We start from the raw sequence: 15,974 nt of genomic DNA, 5'->3' as shown, positions 1-15,974 counted from the left end.
CCGCCTCAGCACCGCCCAGGCAGCGTGGCGGCGGCAGCTGGGCCGCGCTGCTCGCCGGGGCAGGGCGGTGAAGGGAGCGCGGCGGCTGTTGGGTCCCCAGCGCCCGCCCGGTGCGCCCGGCGGGCTGCTCGCGGGGCGCCGCCAGCGCCCTTCTTCGTGAGGAAGGGAGGCGGCGTGGGTCTCCTCGACAGGCGCGTGCTTTGTGCCGCGCTGGCTGCACGCAGTTCGTAAGCGTTCGGGGACGTCCAGTGTGGTGCGGGGCTTATCGACAAGGCAAACGCCGCGGTGAGGTGACGAAGACGTGTCATACATTGCCAGACATCCAGTGTGAGCGGAGCCCTGGTCTCTGGAAGGGCTGACCCTGCCACAGAACTGGAAGTAGGATGCCTAAATTGGTCCTCTCTAAGGGACTCCTGCGGGCTTTCCCCCACAAGCACTTAGGCAGTGAAGTAATTTCACTTACATGGGTAATCACAATAAAATAAGTAACGCTGTTTATGTAAATAAGTTGTTTGCATAGCTATTTGTAAAATGGAATTGGTAGTATAGAGAGTCATTCAGTGTCCTGTCTTCTTTGGGAGGTGACTTTCAGTGATAGACTTGAAAATGGTTTTGTTATTTCTGTGAGAGGAGTTTATCGGGCAGTCAAATAATTCAATCGAGAAAAAAAAGTTTCACAACCAGCTCATCCTGGGACAATTCTAAAATGATGGCATATTATCAAAGAAACAGTATCAACGGAAAAAGCAGAAATGCAGATACATATGGCAAACAATATAAATTAAGTGATACAAAATAGTGAATTGATAAAGGGTGCTATCTCTTTGCCAGTTAAGTTAAAGACCTTTGGGAAATACCACATTAAAGTTTGATTGCTGTTGCCACCCTACTATGCTAGTGGTCCTGCAAGTGTTTCCCATACATGGAGGTAGCATGGGCCACAGGCCGTTCCCCACATGTAGCCTACATGGAGCCAGCTTGATTTTAAAGGCCCTCCTCTACCAGTTGGCCTCAGTCCCAGGGAATGGCCTAAGGCAGGCCAACCGGTACCATCTCAGATGGCAAAATCTCCATTAGGTTTATCTAGAGTGTCTTTCAGAATATGAAAGAGCATAACAGAGTTGCTTTTATATATAAAAATTCCAAATCAGTAGCTTTTCCATGACTGTTTCTGGATAAAAGCCATATCTCTCAGTTTCTCTTACTGCTGTTTAATGTTTTTATTTTCTTTATTTTTAATGTTTTTATTTTCTTTATTTTTTAATGTAATGCTAAAAACTTTTGCAATTTACACTACATAGATTATTTATTTATTTATTTATTGCAGGTATGAAAATTAGTGCCTCATTTTTAAAACTAAACAGTGAAGAAGTGATGAATGGCTGCCTTTCTAAGTAAGCCTGGAAAACACACAGACCGAGTAGACCCAAGTGGCGATGTAGCATCATTTCAGGACATGATGTCATTACTGTATTCTACATGCTGCCCAGATCTGCAGTCACATGCCTCTTCTGGATGTTGTCCAAAATGTAAACAAAGGTACTGTAGACTTAATATCATCCAAAGAGCTACAACAAAATATTTTCCGTGCTTTTGTGTCACAGCACAGATAACAAGATCAAATCTTAATGCTCTTTGTATCAAAGGAGCAAAGCAATAATGCCTCTAACCAGAGAGAACTTAGACACTAAGCTGATCAACAAATTTTGAGACAGAATGTGTTTTCTCTAAAAAGAAAAATAAGAACTTGAAAGGACAAAGGGGTCATGAGGTGCTGGTTACACATAATACTCTTTGTCAGTTATACAGATGCAAAACGCTGCAGGGAAAAGAAGCACAACAGTGTAGCCACAGCAGTAGCCACAGCCACAGAGGTGCTGTGGCTACAGAAGCTTGTCACCAAAGCTGTTGCCATTTGTATACAAAAGTGGAGGCCAAAAAAGAAATATGCAGAAGAATATGTAAGCAATTGTCCAGAGTCTGAGTATTCTGAAACATAAGATAGTGTATGCCAGGGAATGTTTACCTTCACAACAATGTTTGCATTTGTATCTCTGCTGGCCCAGAAATAATAGCAATAACTAATCTCACCGCAGGGTTAAATTCATAAATGGCTCACAGAAATTAATAAATACAGGATTCAGCCAGGCTGGACATTTCAGGTAGACTGGACACTAGCTCTAAGAAGAAACATACATGAGGTTAAAAAGGATTTTATTGCAAATCTGAACAATTTGTTGATGCCATTTGCAATGGGTAACTTACTTTTAAAGAGGGAGATGAAACAGTAAGGATCAAAGAAAACAAACATACTAGAAGTGTGAGTGGAACAGCCTAACAGATGACAACTGGCATCAAAGTATGAGGAACAGGTGAGCTGTGGCATCCTAAACACTGAAATTTTATTGGGATTGGATAAATACACCTACTTCTGTGAGATATTTTCTTTGTACAGTATTAGCCAGACAAAAGAGACATGTAAAAGTAGCCAATAGAGAACAATAATTGGTAAGAACTTTAGACAAATCTGTTCAGTGGACACGGGAGGGGCATAATATCCCACCGAAGCAGTAGTAAATATCTTGCAAGATTCAACATATTTTAGATTAGCTGATATAAGAATTCATTTTTAAATCATATTTCAAATCACAAGACTTAACATTAGAGAAAAATTTGTCCCTTAGCCAGACAAGCCAAAACAAATTCTTGATCTCAGAACCAAAAAAAAAAAATCGTTATATATGCTGCAGAGATTAGCTGCATTATAATGTTCTCTGTCATGTATGAATACTTGTGGACAGCCAAAGACCATTGTGAGGGAATGGAGCTTCTCAAATTATCTCATAAAAGGCATATGTGGTATTGTACAGGTCTCAAACATCGGATACAAATCAGTTACAATTACTCCTGAATATAAACATACTCTCATAAACTGGTTTGGGTTTAGCAGTCATGTGTATTTTCCTCAGAAAGCTGGAACAATAACAAAGATGATATTTGTCAGCTTTAATAAAGTAGCACACTCCCTTGGAACTGGCTGCAGAGCAGCGGTTGGCCTGTATGCCTTTCTAGAGTACAATTCAGTTTATAGTAAATGAAAAGTTAGATGCCAAAAATGTGTGTGTACAGGGAGCACAGCTATCAAAGATCTTTCTTGAGCCTTGTCAAGTCTGGGTGCTTGCAACAGATCTATTTTTTTTTTCAAAAAATTTTCCTGCCATCTACATATTCCAAGAAGTGTAGTAACTGTTAAATGCTGTTTTCCACTGTTCTGTGCCAGAAGGGGTGCTCTGACAGCAGCCAAATTGACTCCAGCTACACAAATACAGTGTATTAATGCATTAACAGCATTCACAACACCAATTGGAAAAAAATACTTGCATGTGAAGGTATTGCCTGGTACTCCAAATCCAAAGGAAATTTGGACACGGAGTGAGTGGATGGATCACCAGCACCCAAAGCTGTCCTGGAGCTACTTGTGCTCCAAAAGATGATAAGAAGGAGGAAAAGGTGTGCACAGAAATGTTGTGCCAATATGCAAAGTTTGCAAATAACTATTTATATTAGTGATGAAATAAAAAGCTCCAACAGGATTCAGAAATGAAGCTATAAAAAGAAACTGATGATGTGATTCGGTGTAAAATCAACAAAGGTGATTAATTGAGGAGTTCTCTAGTTTGTTGAGAAAATGGTGCAGAATGAAGAGACCTTTTTCCTTAAAAACATCTTAGGTTATAACCTTGAGCGCACATGGAATGGATTGAGAACAGGCTAACTTACAGTTCTCATAAAAAAGGAGATAAGTGAAAAGTGATTGGACCAGTTTCTGTTGAATTTCTACTAGTACCACTAGCTGACTCTTTGCTATTTAATACTGTAAAACATAATTGTTTTGAAACAACTATAAAATCACAGCAGATCACGTATGAGGATGCCACGAGATCAGCAAAACAATCCAATATGGATGGGACAAGCTGGTAACCTGAACAACGAAGATGCATTTTGATGTAGCCAAATGTTAACTTATTCATTTAGTAACAGAAAATGCAGGCAAGTTTCTGTAGTCTGAAAGTATTGTCAGTGATGCCGTGAGCATACAAGTTGATGTGAGCTCCCAGCAGGACATTATGGCAAAAGACTTAGAACAATCTTCAAGTTGTAAGCAGAGGTCTCAAACAGGGGAGTAGGGAAGCAATGTACCCATTCCTCTGGTGCTGAAGCAATGGATGCTATGTTGCCAGAGAGTAGTTCAAGTATTTATATTTGTTAAGTATTTACAAACTGGATTACATCAAATACCCGTTAAAATAGTATGAGCTGAAGAAAACAGAGACATATTTGAAATGTCAAAGTTAGGTTTAAGACAAAAGTTGAGGAGTCTTGATTACTGTATGCCAGTCACTACTGTAATGATTAAACAAAGCAGAGATGTGGTGGGCAGTGTAAGGGAGGTTCCTTCCAAAGTCCCTGCTCTGAGGTCAGCTCCAGCTGGGAGAGCAGAATGCCATGGCATACCATTCGTGTGGTTGTGCAGCTCCCTTCAATCTCCTTTAGGCAGCTGGGTGTTGGCTTCACCCCCAAGGCAAACTCACTGAAGTTTTGTTCAGAGTGGATGTAAAGAAGACACTAAGCTCCTTTATGTAGCCATGAGCTCAATATTACTACAACCCGCACCTTCCCCAAATAACAATCTGCCCCCACCCGCTCCATCCAGATGGTAAGGCTTGAGCAGATGTTAAAACGTATATTCAGACAGGTTTCCCAGGGGACAGAGGCTGAAAACAAGATTCAGTCATTATTCAATTCTTCTGAGTTCAGAAAAAACGGGCTTCTAACAGTGGCTTTTTTTTTTTTTTTTAATAAATTTTCCTCAAAGGTACAGGACTCCATCATGAACTCTCAACAGTTGACTCTGGGCAGCAAGGTGGGGAAAAGAGTGACAGTATCTCCTCAGGAAGAAAGTGCTGTATGTGTTGCACAGCTCTTCAGTGAACAAAGATGCAATAGGATCAAGTATCTAATGGATGAAACAAGAAACTCTCTGAAACAAATTCCCTGTGGCAGTAATCATTATCCCATCTCTCAGTGTCTTCTGACTGAGACTGGATGCCATTCTGGAAGGTATGTTTTACTAAAAACACAAGCTGTACTTCAGTCAAACCAACAGGATTGGGGCTTTAATCAAAAATACGTGAATAAACTTGAATTGCCAGTACTGTACAGGATGTTGGACTAGATGATGTGATCATAAACTGCATGGACATTTGTGGTTTTTTGGTGTTTGCTTTCAAGGTGGATGTTTCTGTACCCAAAAGCTCAGTTTCCACAGTGTGGAAGTTTAGCTAACCCAGGCGGAACCTACATCAGGCTCTGTGCAGTGGGGCAATGGAACGAAAGTGTCTGTAGCTACAGCAGTTTATCTCCTCCTACCTCATGCACTATTTTCAGCCTGTACCTTTATATTTGTATATGCATTTTGGCTTTTAGCTTCCCCTCATTGCAATACGGAGTCCCCTCCAGCTCTCTAACTCTACCCCCAAGAGAAAATTTCCTTTTCTTCGTGCAAGGAAAATGAAACAGCAAGAGGCAGTTTCAAATAAGCCTCAATGGCGCACATGCACAGAAAATGGAACATCAGACTCAGAGAATGGTAAATTCTGTATAAAAAAAATGAATTTCATGGCCACTAGGGAAAATGCCGTACTCACAAAGCTGCAGAACGGTGGATCTGTGATACCCTGTGGAGAAGAACAAGAGTTAGTAACCGCTGCCTGTGAAAGCTGGTAAGATGGCACTAACAGTTTATGCTCCTTTCATGTTTTTAATTCAGTTCCAAAACCACAGAAGTTAGAAATGCATTAAATGGACTGTGCTGTGTTATTTTGAAATGAGAACACATACTGAAGATCACAGAATTGTTGCAAGTGAACATAATGGGTCTTCAGAATGACTGTGATCACAGTGCTCTCCAGGAATGCTTTTTCTTTGAATGCACTATGTGCTTTGTTTTATTTTATTCTTGCAAGAAAACTAGTATGTCCTTTCCTTCCTGTCCCTTAAGCAGGACTCCAAGCTCAACTAATCTTTTTATGATTGTGCCTAAAATGGACACTTGTAGGTTAAATTGTAATGCAGACTTTAAATTTTGAGGAAACAAATTTCTAGAAAATCTAAGGATAGGGGATTTACATCTATGATTTATTAGTGTTCAAGTGGAAGCTAATTTTGAAAACACAAACTTACTATTGCAGCTTTTACATCTCAGGCACAGCGATCAACTGAAATTGCTCAGAAATAACTAAAGATGTTCAGCCAGGGGACAGGCAAAAAAAATCTGAAGTTCTCTGAGAGTAAAAAAGTACATTTAAGCTATAACTTTAGTGGTACTGTTAGTAATATATGTTCAACTGAAGCTTATGTAAGCTATATGTACATTTATCGAAGTATATTTCTTCCTGTTTAATAAGACAGAGTTCAAGTTAGTCCTGTTTAGATAAATTTTAATCTCTATAATCATATTCATTCCATTAAAATTGATTAAGTAACAATGAGTAGAGTAAAACAGGACTAGGATTTTATTATATTAAAAATACACCCAGAATAAATTCTTAGCACTTAGGAGAAGCTTTTCATTTGCAGAGAACAACATACACGCATTAATAATTTTAGTAATCTAGTAACATAATATTCAGTTTATTAACTCATTCTGGTCTGTGTAATTCTAGGCTGTTCGCTCCAAAACACATCAGTATTTCGAAGCATGCCAGTATGGCTCCTTGGTGGCAGATGTAATTGCCCATGAAGAGTTTCTCAAGTCCAGGCAGCCAGGTGTGCCTGCCTTGACCATCAATTCCTAATGCTAATGTGAGGTGACACCACAAGCCGGGTCAGTGCATTGGAAGCTCAGTATTCTGAAGCACCTTAAATTGTCAGTAGATATTTAGACTATGCAGTTTTCCACAGATGGTGAGCAGCACTGATGTCATCAGCAGCACTGATATCATCAGCAGCACTGGTACTCTTTCTGTTCCTTTCCCCATTCGATATATACACATTTTTTCTTCTAGAAAAGTAAAGTAAATGGAGACTACAGTTATGAGATTTCTGCATAATGCAGAGGAAGCAGATAGATAGAAACTTTTCAGGCAGAAAAAAAATGTAAATCTAGTTCTGTTCCTTTGTGGAACATATAGCTGAAATAACCAGAACTGCATTAAAACCACAGATCCCATGCAGGGCAGCTGAAGAATCAGAACTACATGACCAAGTGCATTTCTTTGGGTGGGACTGCAAGCAAAGGATACTGCTGCTTGTTGAGTTCTGTGTTTGAGGGGAAGCATAAAAAGGCATCAAAGAAATATCCAGAGATCAGCAGGGAAGCACTTAGAGCTGATTAGGAATAAAACTAAGATTGGATACAGAGTTTGTGAGCAGAAGACAAGCTGGAAATAGTATCTACAAGTACTAAAAGAAACATACTACCCTTTCTATTTGATTCCTGCTACACTAAGCAAAGCACAACTTTTGATATGTATTTTATAAATAAATAGGATTTCATAAAGTACATTACTCCTTCACTAAATTTTCTATTAGAAATAGCTCTAAAGACCCTAAACCTTAGATAGCTGCTTATGTTAAAAGGAGGAAAAAAAACCACAACAATATAGGGGTTGAAAGGTGTGGAGATATATGAAAGGTGTATTTCCTAGATACAGCAAAGATAAGTATCAGAATTTTAGTGTATTAAAAATACAATTTTTAGTTATAAGGCCAATTTATTTTAATTTCCTTCTTTTGCTTGTGTTTTAGGTATTATCTTTTCTAAATTGTTGAATCACTGATTAGCACTTTTGTGGAGGTGACTCGTGTTTATTCTTTGCAAGTCTTTACAATTTGGTATCGATATCTAAATGGAATGTGTATGTTTTCTGTTGGGCTATATTGTTTTAAGTACTAGTATTTTCTTCTTTACCAAAAGGCTTAATATTGTTGAGGAAGGGTAAACACAGGACTTATTTTGTATGTAAGTTGTTAGAAAAAAACAGATGCTAAAACTGGAGATGAAAATGTTATCATTCAACTTTATACTCTACCTGTGGGCATGTGTATGCATATCTTGATGACTGGCACCATTGCTGCACCAATAACTGCATATGGAATAATAGGTGAGGGAGCTGGGGTGCGTGCATACTGTGGCTGGGTATCTCTCTGCCTGTGACATATGAACACAAAGGACACATAGCTTTATCTTAGCTTCTGCATGAGCAGCAGCCCAGATGTATTACCATTATTTGAGGCTAGCTTAGTACAGAGCTGACCCAGAAATTCATACTCCAGTGGCTTCCAGGATCTTGGTAGCCCACAGCTAGATTAAAATTAGCTGTTAGCATGGCGTTTGGGACAAACACACCTCAGGATTCCTGCATGCTAATTCCAGTAGCTGCAACAGCAAAGTAGGGAGTGTGTGTGGAAACACAAGAACCATATTGCCAGTACCCGTCTTTGGCTGCACAAGTCTCTATAACTTTTCCACGTGTTTTGTGAAGTAACAAAGTGGAAAACTTGCCCTTCATTTCACTTTCTGAAGGCATGTGAATGGTGCATGCAGGCCAACATCATGTTCTCGGGATAATAAGAGCTATGTCAGCTTCCTCCTTGAGCACTCCTCATATACCTTGGTTCCAGCTGGCCAGGATTCTGCTGTTCAACCCCTGGCGTTTCCTGACCAGAATGTGAAATGCATGTGAAAATTTCTTCAGAATGTAAAATGAATTTGGATTCATATTTCTGCTGGGGTGACATGATAAAATAAGGAATTGCTACAGCTAAATCAAGCTGAAAGCTTATTAAAGTATTTGCATTAATTGTATCACCAGTACAGCAAGTAATTCTACATAAAAGGCAAACATGCTGGTTCAGCTACAATAAGATTACTACAGAATAATAACATACCAGCTTTTTTAGTTCTTATAAAACCCCTTATCAACCTTCCTGTGCATTCATTTTTTTCTCTACTAGCCTTGCTTATTCAGAAATTCTTAAATAATATTAATTAATAGTAAGTTTTATACAAGCATCTGACATTTATTTTCTGCAGTCATTGGTTTTAGCCAATTCTGTTGAGGGAAGTGGGCCTAAAAGCTAATTCTGTTGTCTGTGTATGGGCAAAAAGGACCTACTGTTGTGTGCGGTAGAAAAAGTGTGTGAATTTCCTCATCACAGACATTTGTAGATCTGACTTTCTGCATTCAGCCAAGCCATTCAACAGGAAACGTGTCTAGGACTGGGTGCATAATGTTCAAGATTAAAATGAAGAGGTTTCTTTCAAAGAACTGCCTTAGGTGAAAACAGTCTATACTTACGAGCCCATCCCCATTTAATCTCTAATTCTGATTAACAACTGACTCTGTGATGCTCATTTATCATGATAGTAAGTATTATCAGTCATATTATAGCTTTTTCAATTAATTTAATAATTTCCCATAGGAAAACACGTATAGCAATTAATTTCTCAGAATGTTAGCAGCTTTTCTAAAATGTTTCGATTTTGACATTCTGCCCCTTTGATGTTGCCCTGAATTTTAATTATTTTCTGTTGCGGAATACTGGTTTAATGATGACCTGGTATATATTTCTTAAAAACTAACTCTGTGTGTGGTTGCAAATAGTTATGCATTTGTTCATTGTTGTGTGGTTATCAGCCCAGTCATAATGAATAGTTAGTTACTGGAAGAGCCTTACAGGCCAGATCAGGAGAATTCGACTACAGGGTATGAGCAGACTAACCAGAAAAGCTTCCTTCCCTGTTTCATATACACCATTGGAGAATGTGGTGGGGAAAAAAATGTAGCAAGCTATTTAAGGTGATCTCTGAACTATTTAAGAGGAGCAAAAGCTGCATCAGAAAGGAGAATCTGGCCTTTATTTTTAACTTTTGGAATAGAAACATCATAGCTATCTATTTTACTGTTTCTAATTAATTGAGCAGCAATAAGATACATACACACCACTAAAAATGGAAATTGTCTGACTTAAAAGGTGTATTTTGTACATTTGTATGTACATAGATACAGTATGTACATAAAATGTACAATAGGAGTTAACAAACATACCTTCATATAAAGAAACTATCAGGAGAGAAAACAATCCAAATGGTTATGATTCCCAAGTTCAGACTCAAAACAATCTAATTCTTATAAGTTTGGCTCTCGCTTGCTGTTTAAGTTGGTTTTCATCTTTTGTCCTTGAGCACTGACTTTTACAAACAAAAGCTTTCATTACCTGTGGCTCTGGTGCCAAGATATTTCTAATCCTTCATGCACACAACCAGGACTATCCAGCTGCAAATAAGTGCTTATTTCTATGCATCTCACTTGGTGACATTTCTCTGTTCGCTTTTATCAGCACATTCCATCCTAACTTGCCTTCCATGCAGATGCTTATTCACCAGTTACATCCTCAAGGTTTTTACTACAACTAACGAAAATATGAGGTATAAGCTCATCAAAATACACAAACCCCATTCCATGCAAAGGGTTTATTTGATTTAAAGTGTAATTTGGATATAATCATGATCACATAAATATTAGAGGTTTAATTTCTGACAGATACTGCTTAATCTACACAGTACTCCAAGCATTTTTTATTGTACTCCTGCAAAACCATAGTTAAGAGAACTGAGGAAAAGTGGACTCCTTTACAAATTCTTAACTCTGTTAAAACTCTGTTAAAAGTTTATATATGAACATTGCATCCATATAGATGAATGAAGTTAGATGTGCTTTAATTACATTAAAGTCAACTTCTTGGAACAATGTTCATAAATTATTTTTATAGTATCTTTAAACAAATCAGTGAAAGGTGGTAAAAAGACCATGTGTACTTAGGATTTGTCTATTTGTTACATCAGCACAGTTGTATACACAATTTTGTTATCTTGATTTCCTTCCCAAGTGATATAAATTAAGCTGAGGAAGGACCTTCCTGTAAAACAATAAGAGCATATGCATGACTTGGGGAATTACAGCGTGGTTAACATTTTCATCCCAGGTATAGGTTTCATAGGACTGTAAATCTTTGTTAAGGTAGGCAGAGGTCTTAAATTTACATCTTAATTTACATTTTTGTTGACATAAATTAGATCCGCTGATATAGATTTTTTCGAAACTTTTGAATAGGCAATCATATCCCACATTTCTGGGTATTGTGCGTATTTACTGCTATACTACAGATCTCCTGTAGCTATCTCAGAATGACTGTCAGGTGCTTCTTTGCACATCTGTACTCCAAGAGCAGGGCCTCTGGCCACCCTCCTGTCTGAACTGGTTCAAGCTACCTACTTTCTCTTCATTGGGATTCCTATTGGATTTTCACTTTACCCTCTTGCTTCCAAGCCAGTTTTGTATTTGGGAAATCAGTTACCTCAGCAACCAACCCCGCCCCCAAGCTGACAGATAACTCAGCACCATCACTGAGCCATACCAGGCCTAAAGCCCTCCAGAGACAATGTAGTGAGTGCTCAGAAACTTCCAGCTTTGCCCTGGGAATGGTCTCAAGCACTGACACCAGCTCTGAGGTCTTCTGCCTTTCAGGTTGTTGCAGCTTCATTTTGCTACTGTCTCGCTGAGATGCCAGCAAAGTAGCTCCCTGTTCTATTTAAAGCAAAGTCAGCTACATTATTCTGAAGTTTAAACTCTTACTTTTCAGCCAAAAGCTCTCAGGAGTAGGATCACTCTCAGTCTCTCTTCCTCGTTCCCCTTGCTGACAATCAGCATGACTCAGTCTACAAAGCATTGGCAGTGTCAATGATTCAGCCATGTGACACGTGCTCCATCAGTCTATCCAGGCGTGAATCTAAAAAGAAGCAAATACAAGTTTTTTTGTGCTGTGGGAAGACAGCTCTTTCAATTTGATAAAAATAAAATGTTCCATCCAACCACCCACAGAAGGAAGTGACTTCATATAGCTGACCACTTAGCTACCACTCTAGTGATTGTCAAATGTATTTTGGTTCTTTCCAGCAGGTCAGAAAAGCATTTTTCCTTTTGGTTCAGATACAATTGTTAAATCCAGTTGGAGGCCGGTCACTAGTGGAGTCCCCCAGGGCTCAGTACTAGGGCCAGTTCTCTTTAATATCTTTATCGATGATCTGGATGAGGGGATCGAGTGCACCCTCAGTAAGTTTGCAGATGACACCAAGTTAGGTGCACGTGTCGATCTGCTCGAGGGTAGGAAGGCTCTGCAGGAGGATCTGGATAGGCTGGACAGATGGGCTGAGGCCAACTGTATGAAGTTCAACAAGGCCAAGTGCCGGGTCCTGCACCTGGGGCACAACAACCCCAAGCAGCGCTACAGGCTGGGAGATGAGTGGTTAGAAAGCTGCCTGGCAGAGAAGGACCTGGGAGTACTGGTTGATAGCTGGCTGAATATGAGCCAGCAGTGTGCTCAGGTGGCCAAGAAGGCCAACAGCATCCTGGCTTGCATAACAAACAGTGTGGCCAGCAGGGCGAGGGAAGTGATTGTCCCCCTGTACTCATCTCTGGTGAGGCCGCACCTCGAGTACTGTGTTCGGTTTTGGGCCCCTCCCTACAAGAAGGACATCGAGGTGCTCAAGCAAGTCCAGAGAAGGGCAACAAAGCTGGTGAGGGGTCTGGAGAACAAGTCTTATGAGGAGCAGCTGAGGGAGCTGGGATTGTTCAGCCTGGAGAAGAGGAGGCTCAGGGGCGACCTTATCGCACTCTACAGGTACCTTAAAGGAGGCTGTAGAGAGGTGGGGGTTGGTCTATTCTCCCATGTGCCTTGTGACAGGACGAGGGGGAACGGGCTAAAGTTGTGCCAGGGGAGGTTTAGGTTGGATATTAGGAAGAACTTCTTTACTGAAAGGGCTGTTAGGCATTGGAATGGGCTGCCCAGGGAAGTGGTTGAGTCACCATCCCTGGAGGTCTTCAAAAGACGTTTAGATGTAGAGCTTAGTGATCTGGTTTAGTGGAGGACTTGTTAGTGTTAGGTCAGAGGTTGGACTAGGTGATCTTGGAGGTCTCTTCCAACCTAGATGATTCTGTGATTCTGAAGTCTTATATTCCGTGTTTAAGGTATATTTTTCAAAAATTGGTTCATACAAAGCTTGTAGATAATTGCATAATTCTGTCTATAGCCTCTAAGAACAGGGAGTGCTGCTCCCACTGGCAAAGCCACTGAGCAAATCTAACTGGAGATCAGAGCACTTTTATCATTCTTTCTCTGCCAAACAATGTATTGTGCAGTATATGTTCCTTATCAGGAGGGATTTAGAAAGAAGCTCCAAAGACAGAGGAGATTTTAGACTGTTTATGAAGTTATATATTATATATAGGTGATACTTTATACATGAAGAGAGTAAATCTATTTTCAGTCCACAGCTATCATTCCCAGTACTCTGTGGAGCGAAGCTGTTTCCAGCACAGCTGATCTCAACCATGTGTTGAAAGTTTCCTTGATCACTCACTGAGTTCCAAGTTACCAAAACTCTCTCCCTTCTGAACCCTTAAGAATACAGCTTATGGTGGTATTTTTCAGTCATAGTTTTCTTTCCAGTAAACAAATTTAAATTAACTTTTTGAATATAGGTTCTGAGTTATTTTATTTACAGAGTCCTAAGGGACGTTCCCCAGACACGTCACTTTTCTTGTGAGCGAACGCAGAGGTTCTGCTGATGTTTCTAAGGTATGGATATCTTTGGAGGTGACTGTTTAAATGGTCAGAAGATACTAAATACCACTGACAGTTTCAAAGTTTTATAAAACAGCCAAAACTTTCTCAAGAGCAGTATTCCCGAGGGGAACCAAAAAGAACATAAAACAGTCTAAGAGTCTTCTGATAATCTAGTTAACAAATATCACGTATGTAGTATATTTCAACTTCAAAGTGATTAAGTTAATTAATCCTTAGATTTCACACTGGCAGCAATTCAGAGAGCTGGAGCTCCATAACACGGAGCTGAGTAGTTATCTTCTTTTCTCTATTTGTAATTATATAGGGTAGCGCTGGGAGCTTACTGGAGAATCAGTGCCTTGGGAACCATCCGCAGGCTGTGCACTTGTACTGAATAGAAGGGGAGACACGGAGTGAATTTGTATTGCTGTAATTATTTGTTGTGTGTCTTACAGTGCTGTCTGGAATAGTGGGGACTACAGGAGACTTTAGCAAGAGTCAGATGTTTGCCTAATTTGTGTTGTTAGGTTACCTGCATTTAGGTAACACAGAGGCTATGCAGTATAAACCAGAGATCAGTGAGAAGTCAGGTATCTACTGAAGCAGGCTCTGCCTGACTCTTTGGCTCTGAGTGATTACTGAACAACAACCATTCCACACTGATTCATGCCCTGTGGTACAATCCATTGTACCAAGATGAAATAAAGGCCAGCCTGGCAGCATTTAGAATCTGCTCTACAGATTTTAAACTGTAGTATGCATTTTATTTAAATCTTCCAGTACAAGCTTTTTCTCCTCTGTTTCAGGATGACTTGGTAGAAAATTTTTTGTACAGTGAAAATGTGATTTATAATTTTACTTCCGATACTGTTCAGCTTAATATCAATTTAACATTATGTCAGAAGTCGTCCAGCTAAGGAAGAAGTCCTGCTATTTGGATCACTTTACCTGGAGTACCAGAAGCAATGGAATAATCACAGAGACATGACGAACACGATATGCATTTACAATACGGGAAAACAGCTATCTGCTATGGTGTCAGCAATTTCCATCTCACTCGTATGTACAATATTCTAGTGTAATGGTTTGGAAAACCAAAGGATTCTGTCACCTGGAACCAATGTCCACAGCAACAAGTCTGTAGTCCTGACTGGCTCCTCCAGGCACTAGCATTTCTGAAATACCAAATAAAAATATTAAAAGTGATTTACAAGATGTAATGAAATAATTTGAAATAAACAGATTCTAAACGTAAGAAAATCCAAGTAAATTAAAGATTCATGTGGAATCTAATCATGATTCAAAGCTTTGTTTGGAACCTGATGACAATTTATGGTTTGCATTATTTTCTCCCACTGAATTTGGCAGGGCCTGTACTTGCGTAATGGCATATTAGGCTATTAACTGCTGGTAGTGACTTACACTGTTGTGCAAGTGTGTTCTGTACAAATGTTAACAAAGCAAAACCTTTTTGCAGGTGCTGTACCCTGAGCTGCATGTTCCTCAGAGGAATTTCATCTCAGTGAGGAACTTCTTATGATCTGTAAAATTACTAATTTGTTGTTTCCTACACAAGGAAGTTTACAAGATAGGTTTAGATACGGTATAAAGTTGATGGCAGCCAGGAGTTAAATCTTTGAGCAATGCCTAGTTCTCTCACAAGAGCTTCCTTTCTAGGAAGAAGGCCCAGATGAAGGGATACAGATTTACGAGTACATCTGGAAAGGGGAGAGAGGGTGACACACTCTCTCCCTCCCTCAGCCAACAGTCCTGCCCAAGAGCTTACACAACGTGTGCTGCCTGGGCAGTTTCGCGGTGTTCTCTCCGGAGAACGCTTACTGCAACGCTTGCGGCTGGCAGGGAGAGTTGAAAGGTTAAGAGGCGCTCCGCTGCCTAAGGGCCGGGTGAGGCAATAGGTGCTTCGGGGCCAGAGTCTGGCTTCGGTGTGAAGGCGGCTGCCGGCCGCCAGCCTCCCGCAGTTCGGGGGATGTCAGCCAGCCAGCCAGCCAGCCCTCTTCTCCAAAGGAGAGGCGCGAACCTCCTCGTGCCAAACCAGGCTGCCGAATAACGCCGCTCCGCGTCCCCCCGCCCCTCACAGCCCACGCTTGGCGGCTCCTCCCGCTGCCCAACGGCCGCCTGCGGGCTCCTCTCGCGCCGCGGCCGTTGCGGGCGGGGCTGGAGCTCCCCCCCGCCCCACCGTATTTACCCACGTTACCGCGCGCACCCCCACGGAGCGGCAGCGCGGCACTACCGTATTTCCCCGCCCCGCCCCACGTGCACAGCAG

The 15,974-nt window shown here is 40.6% G+C and overlaps 2 long non-coding RNA genes across 3 annotated transcripts; one reads left to right on the top strand and one right to left on the bottom strand.

Annotated features, from left to right (window-relative positions):
• The first annotated feature begins 45 nt into the window (after positions 1-45).
• Positions 46-8,059, top strand: LOC121070850. Of its 2 annotated transcripts, none has more exons than XR_005820263.1 (4): positions 46-467; positions 1,328-1,539; positions 4,877-5,783; positions 6,726-8,059. It is a non-coding gene; the product is annotated as an uncharacterized LOC121070850 (long non-coding RNA). The 2 variants fall into 2 exon arrangements; XR_005820264.1 differs by having other exon boundaries at positions 54-467; positions 4,877-5,121; positions 5,488-8,059.
• Positions 4,239-15,889, bottom strand: LOC121070851. The gene is made up of 4 exons (XR_005820265.1): positions 15,476-15,889; positions 14,801-14,864; positions 5,709-11,853; positions 4,239-4,591 (listed from the first exon to the last, which is right to left on the bottom strand). It is a non-coding gene; the product is annotated as an uncharacterized LOC121070851 (long non-coding RNA).
• Between the last annotated feature and the right edge of the window lie 85 nt (positions 15,890-15,974).

The sequence above is a fragment of the Cygnus olor genome, chromosome 5 (assembly GCF_009769625.2).
Source record: "Cygnus olor isolate bCygOlo1 chromosome 5, bCygOlo1.pri.v2, whole genome shotgun sequence".
NCBI classification, from domain to species: Eukaryota; Metazoa; Chordata; class Aves; order Anseriformes; family Anatidae; genus Cygnus; species Cygnus olor.
This window is presented reverse-complemented; position numbering and strand designations above follow the sequence as displayed.